The 16,337-nt window shown below is 42.7% G+C and overlaps 1 protein-coding gene and 1 long non-coding RNA gene across 3 annotated transcripts in view; one reads left to right on the forward strand and one right to left on the reverse strand.

The window, feature by feature from the left end:
- The window catches only part of LSAMP (limbic system associated membrane protein), a 906,496-nt gene that overhangs the window by 472,186 nt on the left and 417,973 nt on the right, over positions 1–16,337 (reverse strand). The gene's annotated exons all lie outside the window — the stretch shown is intronic.
- Positions 1,865–3,845, forward strand: LOC143817889 (uncharacterized). The gene is made up of 3 exons (XR_013224194.1): positions 1,865–1,916; positions 3,500–3,625; positions 3,713–3,845. It is a non-coding gene; the product is annotated as an uncharacterized LOC143817889 (long non-coding RNA).

Genomic DNA, 16,337 nt, shown 5'->3' on the forward strand with positions numbered 1-16,337 from the left:
ATTCATATATTTAATGCATATTTGAGTGACTTTTATCTACCTAAAATCCTCAATCTATCTTATGAGCAGCATAATGTAGTGGTATATACAGCCATTTATCTATGGAAAAAAAAAGCTGAAAAGTCAGATTTTTTTTTTCCATAAGGCTGCTAGAGAATAATGGCACAAAAACAATTTCAATAATGACATTTGCATAATACAGTTTTTAAAATAAATATCACAAATAAAGAATGAGGACATATTTGGTATCCTTGTCATTTACACCTCCTGTACAACACTCATGCCTTTCAGCTATTACATCACATGGTAAAGCATAGCCAATCAAAAGGAACAATAGCCAGTATAAAAGTCAAGGCAAGAAATGCAGTTTCCATTTTAGGGTGAATCTGGCTAAGAGGACATCACTGCTCAGCATTAGAGATAGGAAAGAAGCCATAAATCATTTAACAAACAGATGTCTCTGTGTAACATGACAGGAATAAAGAATGGTCACCGTCCATTTACTTATAGCCATATATGTCCACCAATCGGCACTGCTTTCTTATGTTGGAGCATGCGCACTCTAAAACTCAGATTTTTTGGCTATTCAAAGAGACATATAGAGTGAGTAAACTTTTTGTTGCATAGCATACACACTAGTCTTTTATTAACATAACTGAAAAAGATTTTCCAGTTTTTGAAAACTCCCATCTCCTGGCTGCAGTTTAAAATTACAAGCTATAGTGTACTCATCACTCCCGGGTCTCCACCATTGTTTCCTCTGGTGTATGGTATTTTCTGTAACCTCATAGCGCTGCAGCCAATAACTGAGCTCAACGGCTCTGTCTCAGTTGGCAGCACGAGCTACTGAGCTCACTGATAGCCTGCAGTGCTGTCAACGTGACATCAGCACTGCAGACAATATCAGAGACCAGAGAATTGGTGCTGGACCTGGGAGAAAGGAGTAAACTGCAGATTGTTTGTCAAAACCAGAGAACCATTTTGATACATTTATACATTCCCTGCCTCGGCTTTTATACTGGCTATGAAAGTCCAGATTGGCTGTACTATATCTTGTGATAACTGCAAGGCATTATGGCGAATCCCACCCGGTCATGCATGAGATGTTGTGAGCCTTCTTCTGTGGCAGATGCAGTAAATTGTTTTGATTCATCGGGTCCAGCTATTTTTTCTAAAATTCAACACTAATTTGATTGGCATCTAATCGATTCGCCTCATCCCTGATGATGTCATATAATTAGGCCTGACATTTTATATTAATGTTGCCTCTGCTGTGAAAAACATTTCTATAATTGCTGGAAAATGACATACAAAGGACGAAAAAGCAGCAGAATACGTCCCTGCATAACAAAGTGTAAATGCCCCCCGCCAGCAGCGGCAGCTCATGGACGTTCTCCACAGGATGCACTTAGCGCATCACTCCCAGTGCCCACCATTGATGAACAACATATAATTATATGGCCTGGCCACGGTGACTAGACAATATAAGGCACTGCAACCGTTACAGAGGGAGTCGTCTAGACCAGAGGTCCTGTCCTGATGGACACGTGTTGTTTCTATTCATTGAGATAAAATGGCTAGTATATGAAAACTCATCTCCTGCCTTGTGCCGAAGTTTACAAATCATAGGTAATATTCCATTGTGTGACTGTCATCTAATGATCTGCAGCATCATGAGAGGGGTTATATACTGCTGTGACATCATCAGAGGCGGTATACAAAGAAACTATGACATCACAAGAGGAGTCACACTGGTCAGCCGCAGTGACATCACAATTGAGGTTCAGTCTTCTGAGCTTCTACAATATCCAAACTGCAATTCGGTTGTGTAATCTACTGTGACTTCACCAGGACATAAGCAGCTGTGACATCATCGTGACATACCAAGAGTTTGGTCAAGTATTGTGACGTCATAAGTTAGTTACTCTCAAGTAAACTGTTGGGATGTCACAGCTAGTTAAAGGCTACAGTCATCGCGTGTAGATCTCACAATTACTGGTGGACTGATACATGGAATAAGAGTTTTCATGAAAGTCATGGATAGAATGTTGTATAACAAGCACCTCAATGTTATCAAAATCCGTCAAAAGGGTTATTGGTCCTAAGAGAAGGCTTGAAGGATGTAATAGAAGGGGTTGGACCTAACAGAGGAAGTGTATGATCAAATTGAAATGGTTGGACCTAAACTAGGGGGTGTAGGACCTACAAAAGTGTAGTTCAGCCCAGTAGAAGAGGCGTTAGACCTATAGGTTGTAGGAAGTAACAGAAAGAGCATTGGAGCTAAGAAACGTAATGTCGGAACTAAGAAAAACAGATAGAAGACCTTATACAAAGACTTTAGTTACTTGATAAAAGAGGAGTACGTCATAACAAGGTGAGTATAGAACCTAACATAAGAGGTGTAGAACCTAATACAAAGGATGTAGGACCTAACAGAAAGAAGTAGGGCCTAAAAGAAGAGGCATAGGACCTAACATAAGGGGTGTAGAACCTAACATAAGAGGTGTAGAACCTAACAGAAGAGGAGTAGGACCTAACACAAGGGATGGAGGACCTAACAGAAGATATTTAGAACCTAACAGAAGGGAAATAGGACATAATAAAAGAGACGTAGGACCAAACATAAGGGATGTAGGACCTAACAGAAGAGGAGTAGGACCTAACATAAGGGATGTTGGACCTAACAGAAAAGAAGTAAGACTGAACATAAGGGATGTAGGTCCTAACAGAAGAGATGTAGGGCCTAACAGAAAAGGAGTAGGACCTAACAGAGGGAGAATAGGACCTAACAGAAGAGGAGTAAGACCTAACAAAAAATGGTGTAGGAGCTAAGAGAAGTGAGGTCAGGACTAAGAAAAACAGGTATGGAAAAGGATTTACGACTTAACACAACATAAGAGATGTAGTACCTAACAAGGGGAGTATAGGACCTAACAGAAGTGGAGTAGGACCTAATAAAGGGTGTATATGATTTAACAGAAGTGATGTAGAACTTAACAGAAGACGTGTTGGACCTAACATAAGAGATGTAGAACCTAGAAGAAAATATGTAGGCTCTGATGGAGGAGTAGGACCAAACAGAGGCGATGTATGACTTAACAGAAGTGTATGATCTAACAGAAGGGGTGTAAAACATATGTGAGGCGGTATAGAAATTCATATAAGCTGTGTAAGACTTTATAAAGGGATGTGAAAAAAATAGATTTGGGGTAGGACCTAACAGAAAAGGTGTATGGCCTAGCAGAAGAGGTGTAGGACCTAGCAGATGGGGTGCAGTAGAGAATGACAATGTTGCTCTGAGGCTCGTCCCATAAACTTCTAGTGTTTCTACTGTGTTCACAGAAATGGGAACTCTATGGAAATAAGAATGTAGACAGCCTTAGTGGAACCCCAAGAACCCCACGTCAAGCCACATGGCTGTCACAATGGATCTCCAACCTTGCTTAGAGCCAGGTCTTGTATCCTATCTATGGATTCTATATTTTCTATGTCTCCACAGCAACTTTATGCATAATCTATATCTATAACAAGATATGACGAACATTATGGAAAGGCTACAAAACAAGAACTCCTTCCATCTCACAAGATAATTGGGCATCATTAGGATCTCAAGGACACAGACAAGGTGACGTTCTTCCCCCACAAGTGCTGCACTTTGCACCTCACGATAATAAATAAATGAGTTGATGGTGACTTGTTCTTCCATCTACAGAACAATCCGAGGAAGCTTGTTACTTTAATTACTATGGTGGATTCAGAGCGTCTGCCCCGGAACAGACAAGACACTGACAGATCGCCCATGAGGAAACCATAAATCACCGTCTCCCCACATCACAAGAACGGGAGGTTTTTTTTTTCTTCGCTGCTCGGCTCATTCGCTTTTTCTTGTGTTGTTCTTGTTGGATGGGGCCATTGTCTGGATTAATTTCTGGCTGTTTTGTGCTTGTAATATTTTATGTTGAGTCTATCTGATGTTCTCGCTGCCTTTCCATCACTTGCACTCGTCTTGTTAATTCTGAAGAAAGTGAAGCCAGAGCCGAGCGCCTTCTATAGATAATATCCGCATCAATATTTCTCCTACTCAAGCAGAGCGGCTCGCAGACAGAAAAGTAATTGTTATCTTTTCAGTAAACTCAGCAGCGGAAAAGTGCGGAAAAAGAAAAAACAGAAAATGCTGAGAATTAGAAAAAGGGGGTCCAGGTAAACTCCAGTGAAGGTGAAGGAAAGGAGGGCACCGGGTAAGAAATCTGTTTAAGGGACCTGTGCCACACCAAACCCTCTATTCAGAAATGTTCCAGAATGTGTAGGAAGATACCAGAAAAAGCGAAGAACTCTCAGACCCCAGAAGAATTCTCAAATCCCTCCAGCAATATCTCGAAAGGCAGCTAAAGACTTGAGGTCAACCACGTAGTTCCTGTAGGACCTTTCTAGAAGGCTATGTGCCGCACCAAACCCTCTATTCAGAAATGTTCCAGAATGTGTAGAAAGATACCAGAAAAAGGAAAGAAATCTCAGACCCCAGAAGAATTCTCAAATCCATCCAGCAATATCTTGAAAGGCAGCTAAACACTTGTGCTCAACCATGTAGTTCCTGAAGGACCTTTCTAGAAGGCTATTGTGGCCACATTGGGCGCCATTCACATGGCACTATCCACTGACTTTTTAGAGCTCGATGGCAACATCATTAGATGACCTGAGAAGGTCATGAGGGTCCCCAAACTGAGCTGTGTATACACTACCCATATCAATAATGTCTTCTAGGGAACTAGAAAATACTGAAGGGTCTTTCTCATCAAAATACATCTGCATGTGACCAAACATGACGCCTCAATGTCTCTGGCTCAGGATGACCCCTCGTTATGAACCTGGGCAGTCATTTTGAGCAGAAGTAAAGATTTCTATGGAGACACGCTGAGATCGGCTGATTGCCCCTTTGGCTCCAATGACGGAAACCCAATTAACACAATTATGGTCAATGAGGTCCATTGGGCGCCATTTATGTCTGGGATATATCAAAATTGTTGCTGCCGTCAATTTTTCTGCTCCGAATGGAAAACAAAAAACAATGGAATGAAAAACACAAATCAAAAAAATAGCCTCGGAACTAGATGCTACAAATGTTGCCCAAATTATTCATTTTAAGGGTCTTTTTCCCACTTTTTGGTTGGCTCTTTACTTTCAATCAATTTTTGCATCAAAAAGTTATGTTTCAATGTAGCATAATTTTAATAGAATCTATCAGCAGGATATTTTTTGCTATGAAATCTGACAGCAGCATGAGGTATGGGCAGAGACCCTGCTTCTAGCGATGTGTCACTTAGCTTCCAGAGTGAAGCAGTTATGACAGAATCAGAATTTTCACTGTTGCAGATCTAGCAGGGCTGCGATGTTGTGCAACCCACCATCACCACAACTTTGTGTACATTGTATCATGAGACAAAGCTGCTAATCAGTGGTAGGGGTGTGGTTGGACTAGGACGCACGAGACGCCTAGTCCTACAATGATAATCTCCTGCTGGTAAACCACTGATTCTATGTAAACAGCCCAGTAGGTGACACTTATGGGTTCTGCCCTTACATTATGCTGCTCTCGGATTACATAGTAAAACCTGCACAGATTCCCTTGAAGCCACGCTCCTTTCCATAAGCCCATTTCCTTTTCTTTAAGCCACTCATAAAATAAATTAAGCCCAAAGTCTGGACATCAGTTCTAAGTCTTGCGTTGCATTTAGCTTAATAGGTCTGACCCCAACGTTTACGACCTGACACTTATGAAGCAATGAGTAACCCTCCATCTGCACGATCGGGGCTCAGTTATTGGATGCAGATCGTGGACAGTATATTTTCCATTAATGTGCACCGTTCCGCAGTTGGTGCATTTCCCCTGTAAGTGATCGTTTACATGTTTTAGATTCATTGTATCATATTGTACCTTTTAATTCAAGAATTTATGCAGCGGATTTCAGCAAGTTCTGTAGGAAAATGTTACAAAAAAAAAAGAAAATTTGGAATCAACGAAGTGTGAAATTCTCCGAGGCCGCCATTAGCAGTAAACTATCAAACAGCGGGGTCAAGCCGGCCGAATGCTTCCCCATGGTTGTCATGGAGATGGAACCATAAAGCCTTTTTAACTTGGCAGCATTGTCGATGCAGAAGCCCCCTGCCCCATCCCAGGCGCCCCTTCTACTTGATAACTGTACAGCGTTAGCATTTTAGGTCCCACCTGCTGAGCACAAAGAGGAGAAAAGTCGCCAAGGGAATATTTTAGGTTTTCTGCAGATCCGCCCTGTGCACTCTACAAAAATGAGGGCAGCGTGTGCTCTTTAACGGGGCGACCCGGGTCACCTAATAAATATTTATACTGAAAAATTACACTAATCATCCCCAGCGGTAAAATGGCCGGATGGTGTAATAATGGCAGAAGCGGAAAGTGGAGCAAGAAAGAATCTGTAAGTGCAGAAAAACCGCAACCACGACCACAGCACAGAAAGCCGAGATCCAGGGCCGGCCCGAGAGATTATGGCGCCCTAGGCAAAACTATTTTGTTGCGCTCCTACTACTTTTAACATACCTCCCAACTTTTGAAGATGGGAAAGAGGGACAAAGTTTGCGGCGCGCGAAGCACGCCGCGGCAAATTTTAGGCCACGCCTCTGACCACACCCATTCTTAACTAGCCACACCCATATCCACGTCCCAACCACACCCATTTAGCACTGCTGATCACACTGTTTCATAAAGAATAATTATAAACAAAAAAATATGGCCACACAGTGCTCCATACTGTATAATGACCACACATGATGCTCCATACTGTATAATGACCACACATGATGCTCCATACTGTATATTGGCCGCACATGATGCTCCATACTGTATATTGGCCGCACATGATGCTCCATATTGTATATTGGCCACACATGATGCTCCATACTGTATAATGACCACACATGATGCTCCATACTGTATATTGGCCGCACATGATGCTCCATACTGTATATTGGCCACACATGATGCTCCATACTGTATAATGACTACACATGATGCTCCATACTGTATAATGACCACACATGATGCTCCATACTGTATAATGACCGCACATGATGCTCCATACTGTATATTGGCCACACATGATGCTCCATACTGTATATTGGCCGCACATGATGCTCCATACTGTATAATGACCACACATGATGCTCCATACTGTATAATGACCACACATGATGCTCCATACTGTATAATGGCCACACATGATGCTCCATACTGTATAATGGCCACACATGATGCTCCATACTGTATAATGGCCACACATGATGCTCCATACTGTATAATGGCCACACATGATGCTCCATACTGTATAATGACCACACATGATGCTCCATACTGTATAATGACCGCACATGATGCTCCATAGTGTATAATGGCCACACATTATGCTCCATACTGTATAATGACCACACGTGATGTTCCATTCTGTATAATGACTGCACATGATGCTCCATACTGTATATTGGCCGCACATGATGCTCCATACTGTATATTGGCCGCACATGATGCTCCATACTGTATAATGACCGCACATGATGCTTCATACTGTATAATGACCGCACATGATGCTTCATACTGTATACTGGCTGCACATGATGCTCCATACTGTATATTGGCCGCACATGATACTTCGTACCATATAATGGCCACACATAGCTACTCCTACACACGCGCTCCGCTCCGTACACCTCGTACACATTTAGCTCCGCTCCATACACCTCATACACACACGACTCCGCTCCATACACCTCATACACACAAGACTCCGCTCCGTACACCTCATACACACACGACTCCGCTCCGTACACCTCATACACACACGGCTCCGATCCATACACCTCATACACATTCAGCTCCGCTCCATACACCTTTTGCCTTTTGAAAAGATTTTTTATAATTTTTTCTATTTTTTCTCTGGCGCCCCCTTAGGGTCAGCGCCCAAGGCGGCCGCCTAGTTCGCCTATACGTCCGGGCCGGCCCTGCCGAGATCTCCAGAAACGGGTACTGATGGCCGGCGGCATCCGACGTATGGGAGAATATCAGGCTGGGAGACTGCGATGTTGAGGCTACACTGTAAGAGCGACACATCCGTGTAAGTGCGGCCACCACAGAGAAATGGAAACATTGTTTGCTAAAGTGTCATCCAAGATGCTTCTTTTTATTTCCTCAATATCACTTTTTCCAGAGATCCCCATAGATTTACAGGACAAGTCCAATCAGTAAAACCGATGACAATAGGGTCAGTATTATAGTAGTTATATTCTTGTACATAGGAGCAGCATTATAGTAGTTATATTCTTGTACATATTAGCAGTATTATAGTAGTTATATTCTTGTACATAGGAGCAGTATTATAGTAGTTATATTCTTGTACATAGGAGCAGTATTATAGTAGTTGTATTCTTGTACATAGGAGCAGTATTATAGTAGTTATATTCTTGTACATAGGGGCAGTATTATAGTAGTTATATTCTTGTACATAGGGACAGTATTATATTAATTATATTCTTGCACACAGGAGAAGTATTATAGTAGTTATATTCTTGTACATAGGGGCAGTATTATAGTAGGTATATTCTTGTACATAGGGGCAGTATTATAGTCGTTATATTCTTGTACATAGGGGGCAGTATTATAGTAGTTATATTCTTGTACATAGGGGCAGTATTATAGTAGTTATATTCTTGTACATAGGGGGCAGTATTATAGTAGTTATATTCTTGTACATAGGGGCAGTATTATAGTAGTTATATTCTTGTACATAGGGGGCAGTATTATAGTAGTTATATTCTTGTACATAGGAGCAGTATTATAGTAGTTATATTCTTGTACATAGGGGCAGTATTATAGTAGTTATATTCTTGTACATAGGAGCAGTATTATAGTAGTTACATTCTTGTACATAGGAGCAGTATTATAGTAGTTACATTCTTGTACATAGGGGCAGTATTATAGTAGTTATTCTTTTGCATATAGTTGGCAGTATTTGGGCAGTTATGTTGCTGTTGCTCAGACTCCAGTACATCTGTGGACACAGACTTTCTTTCCATTCCTCTTGGTGTATGAATATTTGATCTTATGGTGATAGAGCAGTAACATTGTGCTATTGATTGAGTTTTATTTCTCGCCTTATCTTACTATACGACTATGTGCAGTTTGTAGTCCGTGACTTTATCCAAACCTCTAGAATTTACTGCACAATATATTTTTTTTCTTGTTTTGTTGTTCTATATAGCAGTCAGCAGATTTTTCCTTTTGTCCAGAAGAATAAACACTATGTGGCACTGATTTACTAGACTGAGACGGCTGAATGTAGCACATTTGCATATTCATGAGCTCGTTAGGGGCCTGTGTACATGAGTAGTAGCAGAGCGGTGCGGTGATACATAATGTCACTTGTGCGGCTGGATCACCGGGCCTGAGATGTGCGGGACAGAGTCTCATCGCCGGGTGATGGGGTTGTCGTTAGTTCCTTTAACCCCTTCCCTACATGATTTCCGTTATTGTTTCTCCACCTCCTTCCGAAAGCTAGAACTTTTTTTTATAATTTGTCCATTATCACAGACAAATGGGAGATTGTTTTTTGCAGGATGAACCATTAATTTTACCATTCAATGTTGGACAATGAGAAACAAAACCCAGGTTGGGTGACAGTGTGCAAAAAAAAAAAATTCATTAAAGTGACCTGACCTGTTGTGGATTCTGTTTGTGGGCTCCCTCTGGTGGTTACTGCTGGTACTGGGTGACTTTGGTGGGTTGCGGCCTTTGGTTTCCACCTGTCCATCAGAGGCTGGGTGTTTCCTATTTTACCTGGCCTTTCTGTCATTCCCTTGCCGGCTATCAATGTATTCAGATGTGCTCTGTTTGGTTCCTGCCTACCTGCTCCCAGATCTTTCAGGATAAGCTAAGTGCTGATTTTCAGTTGTTTGGTTTTTTGTCCAGCTTGCGTATTATGTCTCTATGCTAGCTGGTAGCTCTAGTGGACTGAGGTTCTCCCCATGTGCCATGAGTTGGCACATGGGTTCTTGTAATCTCAGGATGGTTTTTTGATTAGGGTTTTTTGCTGACCGCTCAGACCCCTTTTGTATCGTTCTGCTTTCTAGTTTACAGCGGGCCTCAATTTGCTGAACCTATATATATCATCTCTATGTGTGTGCCTTCCTCTCATTTCACCGTCAATACATGTGGGGGGCAACTATACCTTTTGGGGTTCATTCCTCTGGAGGCAAGTGAGGTCTTATTTTCTCTGCAGTACTAGTTAGCTCTTAGGCTGGTGCGTGGCGTCTAGAACCAACGTAGGCACGCTCCCTGGCTATCTCTAGTTGCGTTTGTCAGGCGTAGGGCAGCGGTCAGCCCAGGTTCCATCACCCTAGAGCTCGTCCGATATTTTGTATTACTTTGCTTGTCCCTTGCTATCCCTAGCCATTGGGATTCATGACACTGACCATAGAATTCTACATTTACCGAAATATCAAACACATGCAGTTTTTTGTTTTGTAAGTGATAAAAAAAATTTCTGGAAATTGCAACAAAACTCCTTTGGAGTCCTTTGCTTGTGTCGCCATTTTCCAAGACTTGTAACATTTTGATGATTCTTTGCAGCGACGTGAAAGCTTATTTCTGTGTACTGACCTGTAGTTTTTTATTGATAATATTTTGGAGCAGATATGGCATTTTAATCATTTCTTGTTACAGTTTTTGCGCTGTTGCAGTCACCAAAATAATGTAAATTTGAGATTTTGATCGTTTATCTCTCAGAGGCGAATATGGATCATATTCATTCATTTTATACTTTGATAGATTGGACTTTAACAGACACTGAGATGCCATAAATGTGTATATTAAGTGGTATTAATGCTGTATTTTTAATGGGGTAATTTAGATTATTTTAATCTTTTATTTTCAATATCTTAAAAAAATATATACATTTACGGTACTTTATTTTTTAGTTTTAGGGGACTTCAATCACTTGTATGCAGAATTGCCTGGACTTTCGTTGGGTTTCGTATTGGCAGACACTGGGTCTTCAGCAGGTTTTTGGCTGCCATAACAATCCATTGGCACTTCAAGTCTTCTATTCTAGGAAGCCAATTTTCTTACTCTCCCACATCCATCTCTTTACCGGAACGGATGGAAGAGTTGTCATCTGACAACCACTTCCTGACCAAATTGATGGAAGTGGCTCATAAGTGGAGAAAAGAAAACACTTTTTTTTTCTCTTATAAGATCTATTACAACATTTCTTGTTATATTCGTTTGTACCACTGATTTATGTAAATTCTGTTGCAATGACGGTGACCGTTTTACGATTCCTCACAGGACCAGGGGTGTAACAGTAGCCCTGGTGTCTTAGGCCGGTTTAACACGTCAGTGGCTCCGGAATGTGTGGTGTCAGTTTTCTCACGTACCGGAGACACTGACACACGTAGACACATTAAAATCAATGTGTCTCTGCAGATGTCATTGATTTTTTGCGGACCGTGTGTCCGTGTGCAAAACACGGAGACATGTCAGTGTTCGTGGGAGTGCACGGATCACACAGACCCATTAAAGTCAATGGGTCCGTGTAAAACACGTACCGCACATGGATGCTGTCCGTGTGACGTCCATGTGCCGTGCAGGGGACAGCGCTACAGTAAGCGCTGTCCCCCCAGCATGGTGCTGAAGCCGCCATTCATTTCTTCTCTCCAGCAGCGTTCGCTGGAGAGAAGGAATGAAAAATCATTGTTTTTTTTGTTAAAATAAAGATCCTTGTCACCACCCCCCTCCCACCCCCTGTGCGCCCGCCCGCTGTTAATAAAATACTCACCCAGCTCCCTCGATGCTTCCTCTCAGCGCCGCAGCTTGTCCTGTATGAATGGTCACATGGTACCGCTCATTATAGTGATGAATATGTGGCTCCACCTCCCATAGGGGTGGAGCCGCATATTCATCACTGTAATGAGTGGTACCACATGACCGCTCATACAGGAAGAAGCTGCGGCGCTGAGAGGAAGCATCGAGGGAGCTGGGTGAGTATTTTATTAACAGCGGGCGGGCGCACAGGGGGTGGGAGGGGGGTGGTGACAAGGATCTTTATTTTAACAAAAAGAAACAATGATTTTTCATTCCTTCTCTCCAGCGAACGCTGCTGGGAAGAAGGAATGAATTCCGGCTTCAGCACCAGATGCAGGGGACAGCGCTTATCTCTAGCGCTGTCTCCTGCATGGTCCGTGTGGTACCCAGTCAGCACACGGGCGGCACACGGCTGCCGCACGTGTGCCACACTGATGTGCCACGTGAGCTCACGGACACACGGACACGGATAACTCCGGTACCGATTTTTCCGGTACCGGAATTATCTGGATGTGTGGGACAGGCCTTAGGGGAGATTAATTACCCTTCTGCCATATAAGAAGACATCATTATTATTAGTAGTATTTAGAGGGAACGGAGGGTTGTTACAGATTTTGTTTTCAGACCACGGAATGTACTAGTTACTTTTCTTCAGACCTTATATAAAGGAGAACCCAGACGAATTGCTCTGTCCTCATGTACTTAGCCCACTAATAGGTTTGAGGATTTTATATGAAAAGTCACTGAAATTGCAGAGGATCAATTGTATAGAGAAGATTCGGATCAATGAGTCACATATGAGGACAGGAGCCATGAAGAAAACCCGATTTCATTAGATAACCTCCCTAAAGAGCCTTTTATGCAGATTTCTCTTTTAAAGGCATACACACACACAATTTGTGGACTTCAATGGAAACTTTGATTCCTTTATGGTAAAGTAAAGCAACGCAATTTCCCCTTAGCATATCTCTTCAATGTTGATACATTGTTGCCAAACCAATAATTCCCAGTAGACTGTAGATGCTGCGTAAGTGCTTAAGATAGACATTATAAAGTATAAATGGTAGTACAATGGACATCTCAAGATATAGAGGGGAATGGGACCATTATCCAGCTGCTGACAACATCCTCAGAAGAAGGTCATAAGATGAAGGCACTGCTGAGAAGATAATATAAGAAGCGATGATGTGAGGTATAAGTGCTGACAGCGCTGCTCTATCATTACACCTGTCTCCTACCTGACCCTATTCTGTATATAGGACAACCTTGTAGCTACAGCAGGTGGTTTCAACCCCCAGACGCCTGAAACGGAATTTTAATCTGGTTCCTGCTGGGATGATATTAGTATCAGACAGAAGGCTGGTGCAGAAAAGAAGAATATACGTTATAAGCAAAAATGGATTCAAGTCTAGGTTCATCACTCAAAAAACATAAAATTTCACTTTTCTGATAGAAAAATACTAAAAACATTGACATAGTGTTATATTATAAGAATCTGTCTTCAGTCACCACTAGGGGGAGCTCCCTGTATACAGAGATACATGATAAGATCCTGTCTACAGTCACCACTAGGGGGAGCTCCCTGTATACAGAGATACATGATAAGATCCTGTCTACAGTCACCACTAGGGGGAGCTCCCTGTATACAGAGATACATGATGAGATCCTGTCTGAAGCCACCACTAGGGGGAGCTCCCTGTATACAGAGATACAGTGCCTACAAGTAGTATTCAACCCCCTGCAGATTTAGCAGGTTTACACATTTGGAATTAACTTGGCATTGTGACATTTGGACTGTAGATCAGCCTGGAAGTGTGAAATGCACTGCAGCAAAAAAGAATGTTATTTCTTTGTTTATTTTTTTTTTTTAAATTGTGAAAAGTCTTTTCAGAGGGTCATTTATTATTCAACCCCTCAACCCACCAGAATTCTGTTTGGTTCCCCTAAAGTATTAAGAAGTAGTTCAGGCACAAAGAACAATGAGCTTCACATGTTTGGATTAATTATCTCTTTTTCCAGCCTTTTCTGACTATTTAAGACCCTCCCCAAACTTGTGAACAGCACTCATACATGGTCAACATGGGAAAGACAAAGGAGCATTCCAAGGCCATCAGAGACAAGATCGTGGAGGGTCACAAGGCTGGCAAGGGGTACAAAACCCTTTCCAAGGAGTTGGGCCTACCTGTCTCCACTGTTGGGAGCATCATCCGGAAGTGGAAGGCTTATGGAACTACTGTTAGCCTTCCACGGCCTGGACAGCCTTTGAAAGTTTCCTCCCTGTTGTGAATTTGGTTTTTGGGCTCCCCCGGTGGTCGCTGGTGGTACTGGACTTGTGTGCTTCACTTTCTCTGTTCACCTGTTTCCATCAGGATATGGGAGTATCCTATTTAGCCTTGCTGCTCAGTTATTCTAGTGCCGGCCATCAATGTAACCAGAGCCTTTCTGTTGCATGTTCCTGCTTCTAGACTACTATCAGCTAAGTTGGACTCTTAGTCCTAAGTTTGTTTGCATTTTTGTTCCAGTTCACAGTTATGTTATGTTTCTGTAGCTGGAAGCTCTTGTGGGCCGAAATTACCACTCCGGTGTCATGAGTTGACACATGAGTCTTAAAGTAATTTCTGGATGGTATTTTAATAGGGTTTTCAGCTGACCGTGAAGTTCCCTATTGTATCTTCTTACTATCTAGTAAGCGGACCTCGCTTTGCTGAACATACCTTCATACTGCGTATGTCTTTTCCTCTGAACTCACCGTCAATATATGTGGGGGGCTTCTGTCTCCTTTTTGGGGGAATTTCCCTAGAGGTAAGCCAGGTCTGTTTTTTCCTCTATTAGGGTTAGTTAGTTCTCCGGCTGGCGCTGGGCGTCTAGGGATAAAACGTAGGTACGTCACCCGGCCACTGTTAGTTGTGTGGTAGGTTTAGCTCACGGTCAGCTCGAGATTCCATCACCCAAGAGCTAGTCTGTTATTTAAGTTCTCTGACGTTCCCTTGCCATTGGGAACCATGACACCTCCCGTGCCGAGGCCAGGCTTGTCCGAAGAGTCAAGGCTAACCCAAGGACAACAAGGAAGGAGCTCTGGGAAGATCTCATGGCAGTGGGGACATTGGTTTCAGTCAATACCATAAGTAACGTACTCCACCGCAATGGTCTCCGTTCCAGACGAGCCCGTAAGGTACCTTTACTTTCAAGGCGTCATGTCAAGGCTCGTCTACAGTTTGCTCATGATCACTTGGAGGACTCTGAGACTGACTGGTTCAAGGTTCTCTGGTCTGATGAGACCAAGATCGAGATCTTTGGTGCCAACCACACACATGACGTTTGGAGACTGGATGGCACTGCATACGACCCCAAGAATACCATCCCTACAGTCAAGCATGGTGGTGGCAGCATCATGCTATGGGGCTGTTTCTCAGCCAAGGGGTCTGGCCATCTGGTCCGCATCCATGGGAAGATGGATAGCACGGCCTACCTGGAGATTTTGGCCAAGAACCTCCGCTCCTCCATCAAGGATCTTAAGATGGGTCGTCATTTCATCTTCCAACAAGACAACGACCCAAAGCACACAGCCAAGAAAACCAAGGCCTGGTTCAAGAGGCAAAAAATCAAGGTGTTGCAGTGGCCTAGTCAGTCTCCTGACCTTAACCCAATTGAAAACTTGTGGAAGGAGCTCAAAATTAAAGTCCACATGAGCCACCCAAAGAACCTAGATAACTTGGAGAAGATCTGCATGGAGGAGTGGGCCAAGATAACTCCAGAGACCTGTGCCGGCCTGATCAGGTCTTATAAAAGACGATTATTAGCTGTAATTGCAAACAAAGGTTATTCCACAAAATATTAAACCTAGGGGTTGAATAATAATTGACCCACACTTTTATGTTTAAAATTTATAAAAATTTAACTGAGCAACAGAACTTTTTGGTTTGTAAGATTTATGCATCTGTTAATAAATCCTGCACTTGTTTGAAGTTTGAAGGCTCTAACTTATTTGCATCTTATTAAACCTGCTAAATCTGCAGGGGGTTGAATACTACTTGTAGGCATTGTACATGATAAGATCCTGTCTATAGCCACCACTAGGGGGAGCTCCCTGTATACAGAGATACATGATAAGATTCTGTCTGCAGCCACCTCTAGAGGGAGCTCCCTGTATACAGAGATACATGATAAGATCCTGTCTGCTGCCACCACTAGGGGGAGCTCCCTGTATACAGAGATACATGATAAGATCCTGTCTGCAGCCACCACTAGGGGGAGCTCCCTGTATACAGAGATACATTATAAGATCTTGTCCGCAGCCACCACTAGGGGGAGCTCCCTGTATACAGAGATACATGATAAGATCCTCTCTGCAGCCACCACTAGGGGGAGCTCCCTGTATACAGAGATACATGATAAGATCCTGTCTGCAGTCACCACTAGGGAGAGCTCCCTGTATACAGAGATACATGATAAGATC

This window comes from Ranitomeya variabilis, chromosome 3 (genome assembly GCF_051348905.1).
Source record: "Ranitomeya variabilis isolate aRanVar5 chromosome 3, aRanVar5.hap1, whole genome shotgun sequence".
Taxonomy (NCBI): Eukaryota; Metazoa; Chordata; class Amphibia; order Anura; family Dendrobatidae; genus Ranitomeya; species Ranitomeya variabilis.